This window comes from Xyrauchen texanus, chromosome 31, assembly GCF_025860055.1.
Source record: "Xyrauchen texanus isolate HMW12.3.18 chromosome 31, RBS_HiC_50CHRs, whole genome shotgun sequence".
NCBI classification, from domain to species: domain Eukaryota; kingdom Metazoa; phylum Chordata; class Actinopteri; order Cypriniformes; family Catostomidae; genus Xyrauchen; species Xyrauchen texanus.
The window spans coordinates 532,057-545,837 of NC_068306.1; the positions used below are offsets into that span (position 1 = coordinate 532,057).

At 39.5% G+C, this 13,781-nt stretch overlaps 2 protein-coding genes across 10 annotated transcripts in view; both read right to left on the reverse strand.

Annotated features, from left to right (window-relative positions):
* The window catches only part of LOC127625014 (zinc finger protein 501-like), a 169,253-nt gene that overhangs the window by 88,056 nt on the left and 67,416 nt on the right, over window positions 1–13,781 (reverse strand). The window lies entirely within an intron of this gene.
* The window catches only part of LOC127624992 (zinc finger protein 501-like), a 231,025-nt gene that overhangs the window by 70,014 nt on the left and 147,230 nt on the right, over window positions 1–13,781 (reverse strand). The window contains exon 1 of one of the 9 annotated variants that reach the window (XM_052100009.1): window positions 5,867–5,924. The exons of 7 other annotated variants lie outside the window; for them this stretch is intronic. The gene's annotated coding sequence lies outside the window, so the exon portion shown is untranslated. Of the gene's footprint in view, window positions 1–5,866; window positions 5,925–13,781 lie in introns of those variants that run through there. One more of the 9 variants, XM_052100003.1, reaches the window with a different exon arrangement.

A 13,781-nucleotide genomic window follows, 5' to 3' on the forward strand; every position in this document is an offset into this window, starting at 1 on the left:
CAGCCTATTGCGGACAGTCGGAGCACCGATGGAGGGACTGCGTGTTCCTGGTGTAACTCAGGCAATTGTTTTTGCCATCCTGTGCCTGTCCCGCAGGTGTGATATTCAGATGTACCGATCCTGTGCAGGTGTTGTTACACGTGGTCTGCCACTGCGAGGACGATCAGCTGTCCTTCCTGTAGCACTGTCTTAGGTGTCTCACACTGCGGGTATTGCAATTTATTGCCTTGGCCACATCAGCAGTCCTCATGCCTAAATGCAGCATGCCTAAGGCAGTTTCACGCAGATGAGCAGGGACCCTGGAGATCTTTCCTTTGGTCAGTAGAAAGTTCTATTTAGTGTCCTAAGTTTTTATAACTGTGACTACCATCTGTAAGCTGTTAGTGTCTTATAGACCGTTCCATAAATGCATGTTCATTAATTGTTTATGGTTCATTGAACAAGCATGGAAACATTGTTTAAACCCTTTACAATAAAGATTTGTACATTTATTTGGATTTTTATTAAATTTTCGTCTCCTGAAAAAGGGACATTTCTTTTTTGCTAAGTTTACTAGTTTTTTTTGGACCTGAAGAATGTCCCAAGGTGTGTTGACTGTGGTACAAGCAGAGGAATTGACTTTGGCCTCAGGGTGTGCATTATTTTTCAGTAATTTAATGGGCTGGAGTCAATTATTCCTCACTTAAATCAGTTTTTCACTAGATGATTTTTTTTTGACATTAGTACTTTTAAACGGATTAAAATTATCTAAATTTTTCTAAACATTATCTATTATATAAAATAAGTGAATACAGTGAGTGGTCTTTAACGGACTATGTTTATATTCAGACCTAAAAAAAAATAAAAAATAGACATTTTGACCAAATCTTTTATCTAGTTGGGCTTTCTAGTATATACATTTCACAGTTTAGGCACATATCCATATTACCAATAGCGCTCTCAGAGCACACACAAATAAAGAACACACACAGAAGCTGCCTGTCAGTCAAACAGCACACAAGCACAGAAATAAAAAGTGATCTTTAAAGGTGCACGCAGCGATTCCTGTAAAACAATGTTGATATTAGAACTCAACTGCCAAAATAAACACACCCCTCCCTTCAATGCTCCTTTGGAAGCCCCCCCAAATTCATGCAAGCGAGAAGGTTTTACGCTCACCAGCTCCAGACACTCATGTCTACTGCTACTAAATCTAACATCACAACAACAGCATATATGGGTTCAGTGAAACAAAGCAAAATGTATGTTACCCACCTATCGAAAAAAAGAGCAACTTCTGCATCTGTCTTCAAGCCTTTTACTCTCTGAGGTCTCTCCACTGTTGAAAAGCCTCGCCGATGTTAACGCGGCTCCTAGCCCTCGACTAATCATAATCCTTCTTTTTTAGTTTATACTCATCTGACCTTTTTCTCTTGGTCGGTTTCTCGGCCACTTGTCCTCCTTGGAGTTTAGAAAGTTCACATCAGCCAGATTTGCCATCTAATTAATTTCCCTCTCGCTCTGCCCCCACTCCACATCCTGTGCACATGCAAGAACCACCCCCTGTTGCTGATTGGCTGGAGATATTTATAGAATTTGGCAAAAAGTGTATTGGATTAGAATGACTAAATACACCTTCAAGATTCTTGTTATCTGTGATGTCTCTCTCTCTACTCTCCCTTTTAACCTATTAATGAGATCGTTCAATGGTTGTCCTGTGATCAAATACAAGGAAACGCCCCTGATTTATACAATCAATACTGCATTTCATGATAATAATGATTTAGATATATTTACCCCAGTCACCATTCACAGTGAAAATTCTATTTGAATTTTTTTTTCTAAACAATTTAAGTAAATGGTGACACCTCAAAAACACACCTGAAGGAATAAAATCATCATCATCACTCTGTTGTTCCTCTGCTGTGGTTTCATCATCATCATCACTCTGTTGTACCACAGCTGTGGTTTCTCCTCTCATCTTCATCAGGTTCCTGCAGTCCAGCAGCTTCACTGAACACATCTTCACTGGTGTCTGCAGCATCTGCTGTTCTCCAGCATGAATCACATCCACCTGCTCTCTCATGATGAACATCTGAACACAAAAACATCATCATTATAATGGACTGACATTCATCAAACTCTAAAAGATTATTATATGTGATTATACAGAAGAACAGGTCTATTAAACAAATTATATTTATTTTGGGGGTCTACTAGAATAGGTTTATATACTTTAATGTTCCAAAAACATGTTGTTTTTCATACTGTACATTTATTTTCCCTGCTCTTCATACTCTAGCTGAAATGCTCTGATTTACCTCCTGTCTCTTTAAAGCCCCCCTTTCTGAAAAGCCCAGTCTGCTCTGATTGGTCAACCGCGTAGAGCATGTGTTGGAAATGTAACGCCCCTTATCATAAACGAGGTTCAGCTCCCGAGTCTTGCTGAGCAGCTGTAAACACTATTGTAACTATGGCATCAGTGGCGTCGATAATGAAAGTTTGGAAGAACAAGTTGATCGACCAGAAACACCTTCACAAGCACGACTTGAGCAGGACATTTCACAGAGGTAAGTTTTACTTTTGTAGCTTTCTTACAAGTACACTGTCGATACTGTGACCTGACAAATATTCAAGTAAAAGACATGTAGTGCATCTAAATCAGTCATCTTTTTCTGAAATCGGTGTAGCCGAACCTTTTTCACCCGAGATATGAACGAAGAACAGAGGCTTACTCACAGTTAGTGATCAAGTTAGCCGTGGACTACCATGAATAGCAAAACTATTTCAACACAATAACATTAGCTATCAGGTTAGCAGAGGCCTACAGCTGTGCACTGGGTGTACTGTACACCGTTGTTACAACACAAAATTCCTCATTTTAACTCTCTATAGCAGATAAATCCACAAATAATCAAGCATACTTACAGGTTGTTATCATGAAGTGCCAGATTGTCCCAAAATAGTGGGAACTGCACCAACTTTCTCCGGTAAAAGACTAAAAAAATCCAGCAAAATATATATTTTTTTAAATGTTGGCCCCCCCGACCAAAGATTTTCCTAGTCGACTAGTAGTCGATAGTTTAAGCCATTAGTCAACTATGATAATATTTATGATATTATTTTAATTACTTAAATATATATTTTGGGGGCATCAGAAAATGGTTTAAGTTCCTGGGCTGAGAAAGATTGTTATAAGTAACATTGTAATGTAGAACAGTGTTAGCAAAGAAATACCAAACCATAATAACGAGCCTTTAAAATATTTATTTTACAAGCGCACGCATGATGCGAGCAGCAGTGACACAGGCAAAAGATGTAATGTTTATGTGTCAAGAAAACCAGCAAGGAGACGGTCTGAACATTTTGTTTATTGAGAGAAAAATGCACATTAGGGTTGTGCCGACAGTTTATGATCTCGGGAATCGACGATGGTCAGAGTGATCGCATATAGCTGATACCTTTGACCGTGTCAAGCTTCTTTTCCCATGTATTAAATTATTATTATTATTAGGCTATCATTATCAAATTAATATTACATATAATTTGCCAGTAGACACACACTTAATGAAACACTCTTTATTATATTATTAAGAACAGATGACAGAAAAGAATCTATGCCCATGTCTGCTTGTACGGAGGTGTGCAGTCTTGTGGAACACCCGCCATGTAAAGGGTTCTTACTCTTACTTTGTTTCTGTATTCTGATTTTTTTTGTTGCAAGAACAGTATCATCTATGAGAATGCTGTAAATGACCTCAGATATCCAAGTCAGGAGGTACATTGAGTTCAGTTCACTTCATTTCCACAGAGCAGTTCATTATGAACGCAACTCTGCAGCCTGTAAAAAATTACAAAATATATAAAATAATTTTTAAAAAAGTTCACCTCGAACCATGGTTTATATTTCAGTGATTATTATCATCATTATATTTATTATGTTTACATTTAGAATTTTTGTATGTCTTAATTTGTGTAAGTCATTTTCCACATGCATGTTTAGACGGATTCTTGCCTGATGGTAAATGTTTATTAATATAATATATATATATATATATATATATATATATATATATATATATATATATATAGGGCTTTGATATATATATTGAGTTTGATACATTTTAGGCACAGACCGAATTCCCTCTAAACAATCGAGTATCGAAAAATGTCTTGTCGTTCGGTACCCAATTTCGATAACTAGGGTTTCATCACATCAACGATAAGCATGTAGCATGCTAGATGTGCCCAAATCTAAAAGTGCTGGTGATTGGCTGTGTTTAGACATCAAGGAAAAACAATATTGTATGCCGGTTATGTCCAGAGATGCGGTTCACACGTGAGGCTGTAGTGTGTATGCGTCTCAAACCCCATACATGTGAAAGATGTGGAAAAGATCAAAAGTGTGGCTAAATTTCATCAGGCTCCATGCCAACAGCACGTGATGCAACATTTGCGACAAGATAATTGCTGCCAAGACCGTCAACATGACAAATCAAGTCCTCCTCCAGCATGCCCACCACACGAGTCCTCCAAAACTACTGATGAATGCAGCGCCGCTATGACTGGGACTCCGACAGGTAAAGTTAATATTTAGCAAACAAACCAACAAAATAAATCGGCTAACTTGTAGTGGTACATGCTTGTGTACATGTTAACTTAACGTTTCTGTGTGCAGTGACATAGTCCTATAAACTGGGACCTACGTAACATTAGATATTGTTTGGATGTATGCTGTAGATAGCTAGCTAAATCTAAAGCTAAAAATGCTTTAAGGTTGACAGTAACTGATCAAGTTTAACTCACATTACACTAACAATCTTGATAAACCATACTTGTTATTAGGGTTGGCTGAATTTACAATTTAGCTTTCTTGTTGTTGTTTTTTTCCTCTCCACATTAATGTTATAGCCTCTGGCCCTGCCAACCCTTGCATGAGGAGACCAGAAGGATCAGGAGATTCTTCGAGTCTATAAAAAAAATTAAAAAATCAACTAACTGAAAAAAAAATGTTACGTACATTACCTAAAAAAAACTTTGGTTTTATTTATTTTTTTCAGTTAGTTGATATTTTTTTAGATCTTGTTAAAAAAGATTTTATAAAATTGGTATCGAAAAAAAGTTTAGGAACAGGTATCGAAGTCAAGGTCGGCATCACATTTGTTTTAATGATATATATATTATTTTGATCACTTCATTATTTTAATAGCTTTTTCATTTAGTTTGGAGTGCAGTTTGAATTTAGAAATGTATTTAAAAATTAATTAAATTTTCAATGTAAAATCACTAAAGCAAGAATATTCAATGGACATTTTACATGCACAAAGAGCTATATTACACACTAAAGTAAAGGTAAAATCAACAAAACATAATAAAAAAATAAATAAAAAAAAGAGTAAAAAAATTTACATGGGTACAGGGTTTTTTTGTGAATATATGAGTTAATTAGACACAATTTTACAGGTAATAATCTTTAACACAATTATGTTGAAATGACAGTTTCGGGTTATTGTTACAGTGAGATTGCTCCTCACTGTTAGGAAAGAATGATGCTGTTATTAAAACACATTAAAGAGCAAAAACCTCTGACATTTCCAGCGGACTTTATTTAATAATAGGATCAAACGGGCAGATTAAATTCATATCAAAATGAAAATGTATATCTGCCAACACGAGAATCTTAATTTAAAGTGCTTGAGTTTAGCCACAGACAGACAGAAAGTGTAAATAATCTACTGGTTCTCAACTGTTTTGTTGTTTTTCTCACAAAACAAACTACATCAGACGATAATGAGCTTCTTTTAAAGTCATTAAAACACCAAAGAGATAAAAACAACATGCACAGAAAAATCTAAATCTGTCAATGTAAAACACACAAAACACGTACCGATTTTAGCGCTCAAACGGTGTTGTGGATCTCAGGTCTTCTTCTTCTTCTTGTGTTTTCTGCAACTTCTGGTGAATTTCCGCCTCCTGCTGGACTGGAGTGTTGATGCGTCGAAATAGTTGAAAAGCGACTGAGAGAGGAGTTGAACATCCCGAAGGAAACTAACTCTTAAAGGGGCAGGAGTAACATTTCATATACCTTTATTTTTACAGCAAAATAAACTTATAGCAGTTATTTAATAATGAAACAAAGATGATGATTCTAGAAGTTATTCAATATACAATTTTATCCCCCTTTCTCCCCAATTCAGGGGCGGAGTGGCAATCGGGACGATCGGGACTTTTCCCGGTTGGCCGGCCGGCCGATGAATTTACGCGACCCGGCCCACAGATTATCCAAAACGGCCATGAGACATACGTGGCCGGAGCGGGAGGGCGCCGTTACAGAACTTTCATGGTCACAAATAAAAAAAAATGACAATATATTTTGTTTGTTTGTTCTTAAATTAACGTAGAATGGAAAAAAAAGCCTCCTGGGAATGCGTTTATCCAATGAACCGATTGCAGGTCAAGTCTATTTACAGAAATATAGGGAGATAAATGAGCGCCCCCTTGTCTAATGGCAATATGGCATGACCCAAAGATAATGGGATGCGCCAAACAGAGAGAAAGCGAGCAAGTTAGAGGTAAAGTACATTTTTTGACAGTCAGGATTAGCGTGGTTGATTGCTGTTTTAAAGTTACCCATGGAAGGCAAGAAGAGAAAGGAGGGGCCGAAAAGGCCAGAAAGAAGAAGAAGCGGATGCTGGAGGAGGATGCATCAAAGTGCTCAAGAATTACGGATTTATTCCGCCGAAATCAGGCGTCAACAAGTGCTGCAGGTGAATTGACAGAAAAACAGTTAGCGGGCCTCTAAATCATTGACGTTAGTGTTAGGCAAATGCCAATTGTTATAAAGGCTCCTTTGATATGAAACCGTAGCCATGGTAACAGTCCCGCAGTGAGCATTATAGTTAGTTGACCTGCTGCTATCGGCTGTTTGTGTGATCTGAGCTGTTATCTGAAAATATGTTTATTCCTGTTTGTTCGTGATGATTGATGCAGATGTAACATCCAGATGTTAGTAATTGACCTCAAAGTAAGTCTTTATAACATATTTGTGTTAACAGTAATCTGAACAGTGTTATATGATTCCGTGTCGTATGTAAATGCCCGGACATGGCCTGAAGCGATCGTTCTGTGTTCAATAGATCGCTAATAATGTTTAAAGTGTGATGATTCATTCTTTATTAATATGCAAATCATTGTTACTGGTTATTCATGATGTCTTGATGATACAATGTTAATTTGTTAAACTGTTATCACCCGAACAAGTGATTAGAGTCATGTTTGTTGGAATGCTTTTCATGTTAGCTATGATGTTATTCATACATGGCAATTGTATGTTATTAACACCCACTAATCGCTTATGTTATCCAGTAAAATCCCTTGTTTCTGTTTATTAGACTGTATATTTGGTACAGAAATGTCACTCAAGTGAATTAAGAATATTTTGGTTTCCTAATGTAATGATGAATGCCTGTTATTGTGTATATATTCAGTTTATTCATTACCTTTATTGTATTTCTTGTTTTCAGACTACAAAACCATATCCTTATGTACATCACTGAATTTACCTCTGTGGTCCATTCATCTACCATCAATACACAGTGATTAAGTTGAACATCTGTCTCCTCATCATTTGTGCTCTGACAGGCACCCAGGGGGGTTTACTCATCCATTAGTCAATCAGAACCTAACAGTGCAAAAGCCTCTACAACACCAATGCAATATAGAATGAGGTCAACATCGAATTTACAATCTAATGAGTTGTATTGTATTCTAGCTTGACTCGATTTTGGCAATGCATGTTTAATCACATCTAAAGGACATGCGATTTTTGAAATGTTATGGTTTAGGTGATGTAATTAGCTTTCCCTTAAATTGAAATTGCCAAAATTGTTCACCAGATTTGCCTTTGTACAATAGAGGACTCTATTGTGCATGATGTGGGGGAAGATAAATAGGTCTTGATCATTTTTATATCACATCTAGATGTGTCAACATCAATTGACATGCATGTATCCCTGGACATGTCCTATCTGATCTTTCTCTGTCTTGAATGGAAAATATTATAATGCATTAACAGTGTATTGGAAGATTGGAACACATTCATTTTCTTCACACAGATAGTGCATTCAAAAATGTTCAATGTTAACATTGAAATTCATGTGCAGTGAGTGCAGCATAGCCAGACCTTTAAAAAAGAAAGTTGGTTTGGTTGGGAGGTGGGGGTGCATTGTTTACCCCCTAACACACAGCCTATATACTATCAGGGGAAAATGCAATTATCGTTATGCTGTAAAAAGTTTAATTTGTATGTGTGCCTGTTCTGTTTTTTCCACACAGTCTCAGAATTCAGTCAGACTCAGCCCAGCGATGATGCTGATGATCAGACAATGCTACAAGTACAGGTGTGCACACATTGCACAATGTTATAGGTACAACAGAGGAAGACTAAACAAAATGCAGAAGTTCATTAGTGAAATATTATAGGGAAATGTAATGATTGCAACATATGGAGAATGAGACATTATATTGGAAAGACATGCTGTCTTAGTGTAACATAAGTGTGGATTATTCATATGCAACTCATTGGTAACACTTGAAGGGGTGTGCATAAGACTGACATGACACCTTCATAATCATGACATGAAACATGTCATGCATATGAAGGAGGTTTTATGCATGTTTATGACAACTGTCATTAAGTGTCATTCGCTCAATTATGACATTTTTAATGCAAATGTGACAAAGTTTGAGATGTCTTTGTTATGACAACTTGACATTACCAAGACAACATAAATTGTCATAAATGTCATAAACATGACATAGCAGATTAATTATCAAACTTAAAAAACACAGCTTTATGGGTTAACATTACATTGAACTGTCATGTGATTGGTTTTGACATTGGCTGTCATGTGGCCATTATAACTGTGTCATGAATATTTTTCTTGACCTCAACTACTGTGGTACAAATTGAATTTGTCATTAAAAATTCATTAAGTGTTAATACTTTTAATGACAAATTCAATTTGTGCCACTGTAGTTGAGGTCAAGAAAAGTATACGAGACAATTTATGTTGTCTTGGTAATGTCAAGTTGTCATTACCAAGACAATGACAGGTTTTTGATGTTTTTGTTTGTCAAATTGTCATAAAGACACCTCAAAAAATGTCATAATTGAGCGAATGACACTTCATGACAGTTGTCATAAACATACATCAAACCTTCTTCATATTCATGCCATGTGTCATGTCAGTCTTATGCACACCCCTGTAAGTAATGTGTTACCTTTTTGTTTTACCTCATCTTAACCAGACATAGATGAAGATGCTTTGTCGGTCAATGCAAGGCAGAGTGAAGCCTCAGGGTCCAGAATAGAAACAGAAACAGATGAGGAGAGGGATGTGGAGAGTAGAGAGGATGGACCAGCTGAGAAGGACACTTCCACTGTGCCCCTGAGGTAAAAACACCACTCTCTGTGCCCCTGAGGTAAAGACACTACTCTCTGTGCCCCTGAGGTAAAGACACCACTCTCTGTGCCCCTGAGACAAGGACACTTCCTCTGTGCCCCTGAGGTAAAGACACTACTCTCTGTGCCGCTGAGAGAAGGACACTTCATCTGTGCCCCTGAGGTAAAGACACTACTCTCTGTGCCCCTGAGGTAAAGACACCACTCTCTGTGCCCCTGAGGTAAAGACACCACTCTCTGTGTCCCTGAGAGAAGGACACTTCCTCTGTGCCCCTGAGGTAAAGACACTACTCTCTGTGCCCCTGAGAGAAGGACACTTCATCTGTGCCCCTGAGGTAAAGACACTACTCTCTGTGCCCCTGAGGTAAAGACACCACTCTCTGTGCCCCTGAGAGAAGGACACTTCCTCTGTGCCCCTGAGGTAAAGACACTACTCTCTGTGCCTCTGAGGTAAAGACACCACTCTCTGTGCCCCTGAGGTAAAGACACCACTCTCTGTGCCCCTGAGGTAAAGACACCACTCTCTGTGCCTCTGAGAGAAAGACACTTCATCTGTGCCCCTGAGGTAAAGACACCACTCTCTGTGCCCCTGAGAGAAGGACACTTCCTCTGTGCCCCTGAGGTAAAGACACTACTCTCTGTGCCCCTAAGGTAAAGACACCACTCTCTGTGCCCCTGAGGTAAAGACACCACTCTCTGTGCCCCTGAGAGAAGGACACTTCCTCTGTGCCCCTGATGTAAAAACACTACTCTCTGTGCCCCTGAGGTAAAGACACCACTCTCTGTGCCCCTGAGGTAAAGACACCACTCTCTGTGCCCCTGAGAGAAGGACACTTCCTCTGTGCCCCTGAGGTAAAGACACCACTCTCTGTGCCCCTGAGAGAAGGACACTTCCTCTGTGCCCCTGAGGTAAAGACACTACTCTCTGTGCCCCTGAGGTAAAGACACCACTCTCTGTGCCCCTGAGGTAAAGACACCACTCTCTGTGCCCCTGAGGTAAAGACACTACTCTCTGTGCCCCTGAGGTAAAGACACCACTCTCTGTGCCCCTGAGAGAAGGACACTTCCTCTGTGCCCCTGAGGTAAAGACACCACTCTCTGTGCCCCTGAGAGAAGGACACTTCCTCTGTGCCCCTGAGGTAAAGACACTACTCTCTGTGCCCCTGAGGTAAAGACACTACTCTCTGTGCCCCTGAGGTAAAGACACCACTCTCTGTGCCCCTGAGGTAAAGACACTACTCTCTGTGCCCCTGAGGTAAAGACACTACTCTCTGTGCCCCTGAGAGAAGGACACTTCCTCTGTGCCCCTGAGGTAAAGACACTACTCTCTGTGCCCCTGAGGTAAAGACACCACTCTCTGTGCCCCTGAGGTAAAGACACTACTCTCTGTGCCCCTGAGGTAAAGACACCACTCTCTGTGCCCCTGAGAGAAGGACAATTATCTCTGTATATAATCAGAGGTCTATAGTTCACTATAAACCCAGGCTACTCAAAATCCCTGATAAATGGTTTGTGGAACTCTTTGGAACTATGTATATACTGTAATAGTTCTCTACAAACCTTATTCAAAGTGCCTGATTTTCCATTTATTTAATTACCTGTGTTATTAGGTTGGCATTGTCTACACTTCCTTTTCTATATACTGCACTTAAATATCTATAGTTCCTTACAAATATATTGAAAGTGCCTGGTTTTCCAGTGGTTGATTGGCTTGTTGTATTGCATTAGCGCTATCATTAGTTCCTTTCGATGTGTATACAATGCTATTACTTTGATTTATACAAAAAATATGTTCATATTTAAGGCTGGAAATTATGAATGTATAGATTGATATGTATAGCAGTTGAATGGCCTGTTTAGGCCTGTATTGACAATGTCTATATGATGTTACATTTCAGCATCTGTTTATTAATAGAAAACCCATAAAAGCTTTATGCTACGTTCACACCGGACGCGAATAGCGCGTCAAATTCGCGCCTACCGCGTCTAATTATACGCTTGACCACTTTGAATCCATTCGCGTCAAGAGCAAAATTGACGCCGTAAAAACAAAAGTGTGAAGCGAAATTTACGCGCGTGACGCGCGTCGGAGGCGAAACCCGTTGACGGCCATCTTTTTACAAGATGGCTGCATGTTGATCGAGCATTCGTGGAGAGAGTCACCGCTCTGTATTTGCTCTGGAGAGCAGAACAGCGGCGTATGGGTCGTCGTCGCCGTACTTGGGTCCACCAGACCCTCCGGAGGAGTTCCCAGTTCGGCGAATTTCATCATTTGCTCCAGAAGCTGCGCCTGGATGACGGCCGCTTTCAGCGGTCTTCTGCTTGTCCCGCGCCCAGTTTGATGACCTGTTGTCCCGCATCGGAGCGAGGATCACCCTTCAGGACACCAACTACAGGCGCTCTATCCCAGCTGCGGAGCGCCTGTCCATCTGTCTTCGGTTAGTAAATGTATATAAAATGTTAAATACAGTATATTAAATATATGTTAATTTACGCTATGCTAGCAATTTTTTTCAAACTGTGTGGTACGGATACCACTGTTGGTGCTCTTTCTAGTGATACTCAGTTAAGTGCTGTAACGTTAACCTAAAAAATAAAATATTATTTTGGCAGACATGATAATGTCTCTATCTGTAAGCAATATGTAGTGCTCTTTCTAGTGATAACGTTACTCGGTTAACTGCTATAACCTAAAAATGATACTGTCATGTCTCTATCTGTAAGCAATATGTAGTATTGTACTTTACCTCCTGAGTGACAGCAGGCAGCTAGGCCCCTGATTGGTTAACGCGCGCAATTGACGCCAAAGTTCAGATTTGTCAACTCGGGCGGCAGACGCGAATTGGCGTCAAACGGCGTGAATGCACAAAATGCACCATTCGCGCTAGCAGCGCCAGACGCTCAATTCGCGTGAACTTGACGCCGAATGAGGCGTATTCGCGTCTACCGCGCCACGCTCTACGCCTCATTCGCGTTTTTACGCACGTAACGCGTCTTTGCATTGACTTAACATTGAAATCACTCGCGCCTGACGCTCTATTCAAGGTCCGGTGTGAACGTAGCATAAAACCTACACTTTTGTCAATAATGTGCATTTGTCTAGTGCCGTCTAGTGATCAGGTTTCATATTTCCGTTAAATCCTTCCCAAATGCTTAGACTTGGCTGGCGTTAGAACAGATGGAGGAATTCAAGAAACATAGCATAATCTGGGTCTTCATCCAGATAAAAAAAATAGATTTATTTTTTTAAATTGACATACATTATATGGGGGATGGTGTTGCGTTGGGCGGTGGTGGGCGGTCGCGGTAAGAATTTTCCGGTGGATTTTAGTGCCCCACTCCGCCCCTGCCCCAATTTGACATGTCCAATTCCCATTGATCTTTAATTCCTCATGGTGGCACAATTACACGCCTCAATCCGGGTGATGAACCTCAGTTGCCTCCGCTTCTGAGACAATCAGCCACCGGCACCGGAACCAGTTTTGAAGTGGGAAGGTCACAAACTGATCTGATTGTGATATCATCAAAACAACATTCCTCAGTCAATATGTCCAATTTATAATATAGTTATTGTCCATTTACATTATAGAACTGGATAACTGATGACGTCATAACAGTGAAGCCACTGTGCCACAATATTGCTATATCCAAACATTGATTTAATAGGAAATCACCTCATTTTAGTGAGTAAACTTTGCTCATTTAATCACTGATTTTATATCTGCATGCACATCCCTTCAACTCAAACGTCCTACACGTTAAATTATATAAAGTCGTGAAATTTTCCTGTTTCTTGAAAGCCTGAACGACCCTAAAAAAAATCTAGTTCTAGCAAACAAGATGCAAACCTGCCACAAATCTTCCACTCATTATTTCCACATGCAAATGTTTGCCAGATGTTTGCAGCTCTTCACCGGTAGTGGTGAACCTGCAGCTCACCTTTGGCAACAATGGACAATTTGACACATGATTGCCAAAATGCTCATTTGCATGTGAAAATGATCATTGGTTTTAAAAGATGCATTTTTAAAGTTCACACTGTACAAGACAAACACTGTGTAATTATTGCTAGTAATTTGCCTGTTTCAGTCATCTTTTCTTTCTTTTTTGTGCTGTCTCACAGAAAAAGATTAATGTAATCTGAATTTCTTTTCATCATTGATGTAATTTATATAGTAGGAAAGTATCTGATCCATTACTCACAGTAGATAAAGCACAATATAAGAATGTGAACCACCAATAAAAAAATCAACAAGAACATCAACATAGGGGCGGCTGCGGCTCAGGTGGTAGAGCGGGTCGGCTGCTAATCGCAGGGTTGGTGGTTCGAATCCTGGCC